Source organism: Hipposideros armiger, unplaced genomic scaffold, assembly GCF_001890085.2.
Source record: "Hipposideros armiger isolate ML-2016 unplaced genomic scaffold, ASM189008v1 scaffold_38, whole genome shotgun sequence".
Lineage (NCBI taxonomy): Eukaryota > Metazoa > Chordata > Mammalia > Chiroptera > Hipposideridae > Hipposideros > Hipposideros armiger.
The window spans coordinates 3,460,151-3,469,198 of record NW_017731388.1 but is presented as its reverse complement, the minus strand read 5'-3'; positions in this window follow the sequence as shown (position 1 = coordinate 3,469,198).

The window sequence follows — 9,048 nt, the reverse complement described above, 5'->3', positions numbered from 1 at the left end:
GTGGGGCCCAGTGGTGCAGTCTCCCTTGTCACCTGAGCCAGGTGTTCCAGGTGTGTCCCTGTGTGAGTTGTGTATGCCTTCCTTTTGTAGTTGAGCCTTGGTTGCTGTTTGAGTGTCAGTGGGAGAGATTGACCCTCAGACTGATTGGTTGTGAGGACTGGCTGTGAATACAGTGGAGGAGCTATTGTGCAGCGGCTGATCCTATGGAGCCGAATTTGCTTCCACAGGGCCCTGCTGTTTTCCCAGTCTTCCCTTTGGGTGTGTCATCCTTGGAGACAGCTGGGTGATGCTCTGGCTCACTCTGAAACTGGCCAACAAGGGTCCCAGCCCTGGGGCCTCTTGGGAGGGGCCCCACAGCAGGCCAAGTTCAGTTGCAGCCTGTGCCCTGCCTGGGGCCACCTGGCATGAGCGACAAAACAATCCGTAGATAGCTGCCACCCACCCTGGGCTTGAAGGTGCCTTGAGAGGCCAAGCCACAAACTGAGGCTGGCTGCCACTAGTGCAGGGCTTGAGGCTGCTCAGCAAGAGGTACAGGATATGCCGAAGCCAGATGCTGCTTGTTTGGGTTTTGTGAACCTTTGAGAGACTTTAGGAAAGTCTGCAGCATGAGCCAAGACAGGTTGTTTATATGGGAAAGCCACTGGAAGTGACTTGGGTGTGCCAAAAAGTTGGGTGGGGCGAGGTCTCAGGGAATCACCAGAGTGGGGCAAATGAATGGTGTTAGCTGGGTTGATGGGACTTAGATATGCTGCCCACCTCCATCTGCACACTGGGTCGCCAGAGGGCTCACCCCTCCAGCCCTTACTCTACAGCCGGACAATTCACTTCCTCTCCATATGTCCCCAGGGCCTTTCAAGCTGCTGCCCCCATGCTAGAGCTCAGAGTGAGTGAGTCTGTCATCGAGTAAGTCTGTGAGTGGGCCCTTAAGGAAAAATGCTTGGGATTCTAGCCACCCTCTGTCTCACTCAGCCACAATCTCCACTGGTTTTCACAGCCAGAAATTATGGGGACTTCTCTCCCCCACACTGGAACCCTGGGCTGGAGAGACTGGTGTGGCATTGGGAACACACACTCCTCTTGCTGGGGAGCTGAAATGTCTCTCCCAATTTTTACCAGTCACATGTGAGTGTGGGACCAGTCCATTTTGTGGCTCTGCCCCTCCTACCAGTCTAGAAATGGCTTCTTTTGTACATCCTTAGAGGTAAGACTTCAGTTTACCTAGGCTTTAGGCGATTCTCAATGGTGGTTGTTCTGTAGTTTAGTTGTAATTTTGATGTGGTCATGAGAGGAAGAAAGTGCAATGTTTACCTACTCCACCATCTTGACCAGAAATCCTTTTTGATGCTATTGTAAATGACATTGATCATCTAGGGTTTTCCCTGCATTCTGTTGTTGTGGTGTATTATACTGATTGATTTTTCATATCTTGGATCATCGTTGCATTCCAGGAATAACTCCCACTTGGTCATGGTATATAATCCCTTTAATATGCTTTTGAGTTTGGTTTGCTAGCATTTTGTTGAGAATTTCTACATCAATGTTCATAAGGCATGTAGGTCTGTAGTTTCATTTTCTTGCGTATGTTTGTCTGGCTTTGTTATCATGATAATGCTGGCCTCATAGAATGAGTTAGGAAGAATTCCCTCCTCTTCAAATTTTTGGAAGAGTTTAAGAAGAATTGGTATTAATTCTGAAATGTTTGGTAGAATTCGCTAGTGAAGCCATCTGGTCCAGCGCTCTTCTTTGATGGTAGGTTTTGAGTCATTCTTCCTAATATCCTCATTTGTATTTCACTGTATGGATTTGCCATAGTTTTTTTTGGCCAATTTTTTGATAGACAATTATATTGTTTGCCATCTTTTGCTTTTTTTTTTTAAGATTTTTATTGGGGAATTGGCGGAAGGGGAACAGACAAGTTGCTGTCCTTTCGTTCTTCAGTCTAGTTGTGAAGGACGTTCCTTCACTGGCCCAAGTTGGCACCATCATTGCGCTCTTCCCGGGCGAGGCACATCAGTCGCCGGCTTCTGGACGGCTGCTCACAGTGGCTGCTGGCCGCTCACGCTGGCTGCTGGCTACACACGGTAGCCCATGGCAACTCACTGCAGCAGGGGCTGCAGCCTACGCCGTCGCCGTCGCCTGCGACTCATGGCAGCCCAGCTCCAAGTTGAGCTGTTGTTCAGCATCTTAGCTGTAGAGGGCAGTGTCAGTGGCCCTCATATGTGGGATCCGAACCGGGGTCCTCTGGCATCCCAAGCCAGCTCTTAACCAACGTGCCACTCGGCTGGCCCGATCTTTTGCTATTATAAACAATGCTGCTACAAACATCCTCAGGACACACATTTGAATATATAAATTTAGCAGTCACATTATTTTATGGTCACAACGTCTTACTTGAGCTAATTGATATTGAAAATGGGAAGGTCCACTAAGGCAGACCATTTCATTCAGCATCTGTCAAAAACAGAGGACAATTTATAAATTTGTGTATGTGATATGGTACCTTGTACAGTGGGTGTTATCAATATATTTTATTGAATCAATTAAAGAAGAAAGTCAGTCCTGAAGTTTGCCTGAGATCTTTCCAGATTATTCTGATCTTGGAGAGTCTTGGAAACTTAAGGTTGGAGGTAACTTCATAAGTTACGAAGTGGACCAGTCCCATGCCCCCACTTCTCAGTTAAGGCTTAAATCTTCTCTACTGTGACTCCAGCAAGTGCTGTTCCAGCTTAAATCCCTCCACTTCCTGGGAACTTTGCATCTCCAGGCAGCCCATTCCATTCCATAAAGAGTCACTGAGTACCTAACACATCTCCATCATGGGACAGTGGACAGTACTCCTAGAAAATGTTTCCTTATATTTGAACCCAGGTGATGTGTCTCTGCTATGCCACTTATTCTAAACTGGGAGCCAAACAGAGCAAGAACACCCCACCCCACCCCTTCACAGAGTTGCTCCTTAATTATTTCTGGGGAGTGCTCATGCCTTTTGGAGGTTTTGCCTGTCTCACCATTACCATTTACTCTCCTTTCCCTGAAGTACTGAACCAGAAAACCCAAACTCATCGTGGCCCGCAAGACCCTACAGGACTGACCCTGCCTGCCTTGCCAATCTCAGCTCACTTACCTTTACTTTGGGCTCATCTCACTTCAGCCACACTGTCCCCTTTTGTGTGACACTACTAAGCTCTGTCCAGCTTCCAGGCCTTTACATATGTCGTTCCCTGCCTTCCCCTACGCTCAGTATCTGGAGGTCTTATGGATGAGTGGTCAGATTGCTGAACCTCACAGAGGCCTCCTTGGAAGACAAGGGCCTTTCCTACCAATGGGACCTCCCAGATCTCTTGGATGGCGTGGATAGGGGGAAGGTGGCTGATGTGGGTGGATGGCTGTGGTGGGAACACTAACCTGGCCAGCACAGAGCTTTTGGACTGAGAGAAACTGAAAGACGTCCAAAAGGAGAGAACCTGAAGCAACTCTTCCACCTTGCCCTGTCTGGGAACACCTCACCTACTCCAGGTCCGTGCCGGGACCCCTGGTGTGCGATAGTACTGAAGCTTCCTTCCACCGATGACACCCACCTCCAGGGTTGTCCTTTGCCCCTTTCTCCAGAACGTCTCCTCCTCCTCCTCCTCCTCTTTCTGTTTTCTAGCTGAGGACCTCATGTTTCCATTCAAGCTGGGTTGGGCCGAGGAGGCTGCCATTGCATGAGAGTCTTGGAGACAGTGTGGCAGGTATGAACTCCGGGACCCTGGCGAAAGCCTCAGCTTGAGCACTTGGTGGGAGGTAGGAGGCCCAAGCCTGGGGATCTGGGGATGGGCACATCAGCTAGAAGCTAAGACATGAAGTTTATCCTGCGGGGTTCACCAACTAACCATCTGTGCCCCCTGGGCAAGTCTGGTTTCCTCTCTGTCATGCCCAGGTGTGCAAGAGGACAAGGCTAGGGCATCTCTGAGGTCCCCTCAACTGCTGACATCCTGAGTCCCTGGGCCCACGGGTTGGACAGTGAGTGGTCCCCAGCTAAGCCCTCGCTCCCTGATGCCTCCCTGTCTCCGTGCTCCCAGAGCCTCTCCCCGTCCGCCTCACCCCCCCAACAGCACCCTTCCATGCTGCCCCCCTCCATCCACCTTCCCTCAGCTGTAAGGCTGCTTAACCTCCACAGGCTGCTGAGGCGCTGGCGTGACTGTAAAAGGGAAGGAATGTCCAGAGGCAATTGTTTCTTCCTGATATCACCAGCGGGGAGGTTGAGTTGGGGGGCCCAGCCTGACAGCGGGTGTCAGGATTCTCCAGGAAGCTCATCTCGCCATGCTGCACTGCCCCCCTTCCCTGGGGCTCACCCAGCAATCCGTCTTGTCTCCTCTCATCTGCCACCCTCGCATCTCATTAATTTTAAACCTTCAGGCCTCCCTCTCCCAACTATCTCCACCTGGCCCCCGACCCTTTTCTGGGCCCCTTCCTTCTCTGACACCCCCACCCCAGCTCTCATAAATCCCTCCTCCGCCTCCTTCCTTCTCATCACCCCCACAGCCCTCACCTAGCCCCTTCTCCGGGAGGCCCCACAGCCCCGCTCCAGCCCCCTCCTGCCCCAAGCTCCTTTTACAGACATGGAGCACTAGGGGTTTTCTGCCAAAGTAGGAGAAGTCTGAGGCTAATCTCACCTCCCCCCAGCCCCCAGCTTCCCCTACTAAATAGGACATCTCCCAGGCTGTGGAGGAGGGAGGGACGAAGAGGAGGAGGCGGGGGAGAAAGCCGAGCCTCGAGGGGGAGGAGCTCGTTCGAAATATTGGAGGTGAAAGTGCTTTGTGGACTGTGAGCATCTTGTAAATTTCAGGTGTTCCTTGCATCAGTAAGAGATGGGATTGGGGAGGACAGGGCTAGAAGTCAAGTCAAGAGAAAGGAAGGGGATGGTCCCTGGGAAGACACCTTGATGTGCTGGGAGCAGCATATGGCTGGGAATTGATTTGGGAGGCCAGAGTGCTGGTCAACTCTAGATACGCTGTGTGGTGTTGGACTGGTCGCATCCCCTCTCTGGTTCTCAATGTCTCCTCGCTTAAAGTAAAATATTCTGGACATCCCTCCCCATTCTGACTCCAAGGAAAGGAGCGAGAGAGGCCCTTTCCTCAGAATCAGATATTTGGTGCCTCCCTGGGCAGCCTTGTTCAGAAGCCTCTCTGCTCACCACAGACTCACCATCAAGCGGGCCCCAGATGGACGGTGCATCCCCAGAATAGCCCCAATCCTACCACACATTGATAAGATGCGGCTACACCTGCCAGCAGACATTGAATCAGCTTCCTCCTTAGCCATATGTTCTCCCTCTCCCCAGGTTCCCGCCCCCCCTGCCAGGCCCTCCTTTCCTCGCTCTCCCCAGGTTTCCATCTTCACTGTGTGAGCACTTGGTCCTGCTCAACAAAATAAATGCAGGCCCCCTTATAGGCTCTCAGAGTCTCACGTGGCCCCTCACCACATCCTCCCCCCTACCCACAATTCCCAGCAGTCTCCAGGACATACCCCTGAACTCCAAATCCCACCGAGTCCTGAGCCATTTCCTGAAGAGACAATGCTCTTTGACCAGGGATATCTGGATGGAAGAGGGGAAGGGTGTGTGAGAACTGGGGTGGGAGGGTTTCTGGGTGAGTTGGGAGAAAGTGAGACGTACAGGATGGCACTCAGCCCCACTCCAACCTCCATGGAAGGAGATCTCACAGTCTCCTGCACCTACCCATGGACTCACCCTAGACAGCCTCTCAAGGCCTAACTCTAATCCCTCTGTAAGCCCCTACTTTCTTTCTTAGACCTTGACCTGATGGAGAAAAGCAGCTTCCTCTCTTCCCTGGAATTCTCTTGTCAGGTTCTTAGTGCCATCACTTACCCCTTTCTCCTCCCTGATTCATTCATTCCTTTCATCTTCCCTCATAGGCTTTTTCTGGTTTCAGCCCCTCCAGTTTGGTCATATCCCTGCTGTCCTGGGCCCTTTCCAGGTTTCCTACATCCCTCAGAGGCTGTGGGGGTGCTTTAAACAGAGCCTGAGCAGGCTGGCAATGACCTCACAGGGCCACTATGCACAGTTACTATATATAGCCTTATAGGATCATCCTCCTCTTCCTCCAACCAGCTGAGTCACAGTAAGCTGGGGGTCCACTCAGACCCCGGGGGCCTTCTCTGCTACTCCAGACCGCAGGCCCCCACAGCACCTGGAGCTGTTCTGGCTGTTGGGTGGGACGCTTTGTTCCCAAGCCATCCTAGTACACAATGAAAGTGAGTCTTGGGTTCCAGAAGATACCTCCTCTTGGGCCCTCAGTACTTTTATAGCCCCAGCCCTTCACCCCTTTATCTTCTCGCGCCTGTCCAGACAGTCAGCCAATGGTTTAAACCCCATTTGACTCCAGAGGTATGGGCAAGAGGAGGTATGGGGAGCAGCTGCTGGGCCACTACCTGGGTTTAAATCCTGGATCTACCACTCTTGGGCGAGTTACTTCACCTCTGGGGGCCTCAGTTTCCTCGTCTGTACAATAATAACAGCATAGGTTTGTTGGGAAGATTAAATGAAACACTGTAAAGCATTTAGCACAGTGCTTGGCGCACAGTGAACGTTCAGTGTCACCCAATACTAAAATTTTGTCCCCTTTGATAAGGAAACTGGTTCACGGAGGCCCAGGGATTGGCTTGAATCATTGCTTCAGGTCAGCAAGTGTAGGGCCAAGATTAACAGCCAAGACTGCCTAACTCCAAAGCTCTCACGCCAAAGCTCTCTATCAGGAGCTATGCTGCCTCTGAAAATAATGTAGTTACCACTTATTGGGCACCTACCGCTTATTGAGTACCTATACAAGGCATGGTATTCTGGAAACCTGCTATATAAAAATCACTCTATCTCTAATGCTCACGACACTGGGAAATAACTATTCTTCTCATTTTACAATTCTAGATGCTAGGCTCAGAGAGGTTAGGTAAGCTCCCTAAGGTTGCACAGCAAGTAAATACGACGTCTGGATTTGAATCTTAGTCGATGGCTCCTAGAAGCCCCACTAATTTCTCTGCATGTCTCTAAGGCTTTGCCACAGATTGACTTGGCAGGCTCAGTTCTAGGTCTTTCCACTTTTAACTAAGCCCTATATAGGGATCTCCACGGAAAAGCCCCTTATCCAGTAAAGGGCAAGTTCCTCCCAACATTCTGTTCTGCTTCTCTCCACACCCCACCCCCATTTTCCAGAGAAGATCCTGGGCTGGAAGGGAGTGGGGTGTTAGGGAGTCAGGCCCCATCAGCAGAGGAGTCTGGCCTTCATCCTACAGGCCCTGTGGTTACTGAAGATCTCCTACGTGGGGCATAAAGAGGTCAGTGGGGGCTGCTCTGCCCTGTGCCACCCTCAGGCCAGCCAGACACTGGGGCTCCCCTGCAAGCTGGAGAGGCTTCCCCGAGTGCACCCTGGCCCCAGACTGCCCCCAACTGGCCTAGGAGAAGGCCTCGGCTGCAGCATCCACAATTCTGTCCTGGAGAGGATGCCTGGAGGACTAGGAAAGGGGGTTGGGCTTGATCCTGCAGCCTTAGGGTTCAAAAGAAATGGGGGGCTCACTGTCAGCTCCTGGGGATTTCCACTGCCCCAGATCCCAGGCCCCAGAGCCACCTAGAGCCGTCCCAGATACACGCCCCTTCCCAATTTTAAAGATCTTGATATACAATTTGTTGAAAATGGAGAGCACTGGAGTTTTTTCCCCCCACCCACAGCAGTAAGAGCCCTCTACCCCAACCTTTCCGAAGAGTCCCCCTAGTGACCCTCCCCATCCAGCTACAAAGAGGTGAGCTAAGCCCTCCCCCTCTGCCCTTCTTCAGGCTCCCAGGAAACCCTGCACACCAGAATAGACCACTGACCACCTGCCCTGGGGACTGGGAGGGGCCACAGCTGGTGCTGCCACTCAGGCTGGGGGAGGGGCCTGGGGAGAGGAGAGGGGACTGTGGCAGGGCGCTCCAGGAAACCCAAGCTGTTCCTCTGTGTTGTGCAAAGAGCTTCTCAGGGTGGGGCTCAGCCTGAGACTCCGCCCCAATGTCTTCCCCGTCTCTGGTCTCTGCTCTCTCACCTCCCTCTCCTGGACAGGCTTCTTCCTCTCTCCTGCCTGGGCACCTCAACCTCTAGCTCTGTCTCCACCTCCCCCATGGTCTCTGCCCCTCCTCCCCCATTCTGGTGTCAGGGTCTCTGCCCCCACCCCCAGCTCCAACTAAAAGGATGCCCTTGCTTGGTGACCCCACATTCCAGCCTTACTGGGGTCAGGAGGGCTTCCTGCCTAGTGTGAGGTCCCTGCCCCCACCCTTAGCTTCGTCAGCCTCTCCATGCAGTCCAGCTGCTGGCCCTCTGCAGTTCCCTTCTCAGACACCTCCCCCAGCCCCAGGCCCAATTTAGCTCCTTTAATCTTCCCTGTAATCCAATCTGGCCATTTCCTGAGCACAAACTGCACTTCCCAAACTGCCAGTCCCTGGAGAGGGGTGGGGGTAGGGTGGCCTCAGCTCTTCCCTGGACTGGTGCATCCCCCACCCCTTGCGGGGGCCCTCCTGCAGAACCCCTCCTCTTTTCCCTACCCGTGGGAGGCCCCAAGGCGCTCTGGCTACATAGGCCTCTGCCATCTGGCTCCACTGTAGCCCCGGACTGCGACAATCCTGACTCTTCACCTGCTCTCCCACCTTTGCTGAAGGCCTGCTCCAGCCCGACGTCCCAAACTCCACAGAGTACAGACTCTGGAAACAGGACGCCTGGGTCCCTAAGCTCAGCTCTGCCTCTTACCAGCCACTTGACCTTGGGCAGGTTGCTTCCCTCTCTGTTTCCTCATCTTTAAATGGGGATTATAACAGTGCATACCTCAGGAGATACCTATGAGGATTAACTGAGTTACTTTATGTAAAGTGCTTTGAATAGTTCTGGGTACATAGTAAGTGCTTTTTAAATGTTAAACAAAAATCTTCTTTTCTTGCTTTGAATTACAATGACTTTATTTCCTCCAAGTGAAGACACCACGAATTGTGAAACACTTCATTTATTTAATAACATCATTTCAGAGGGC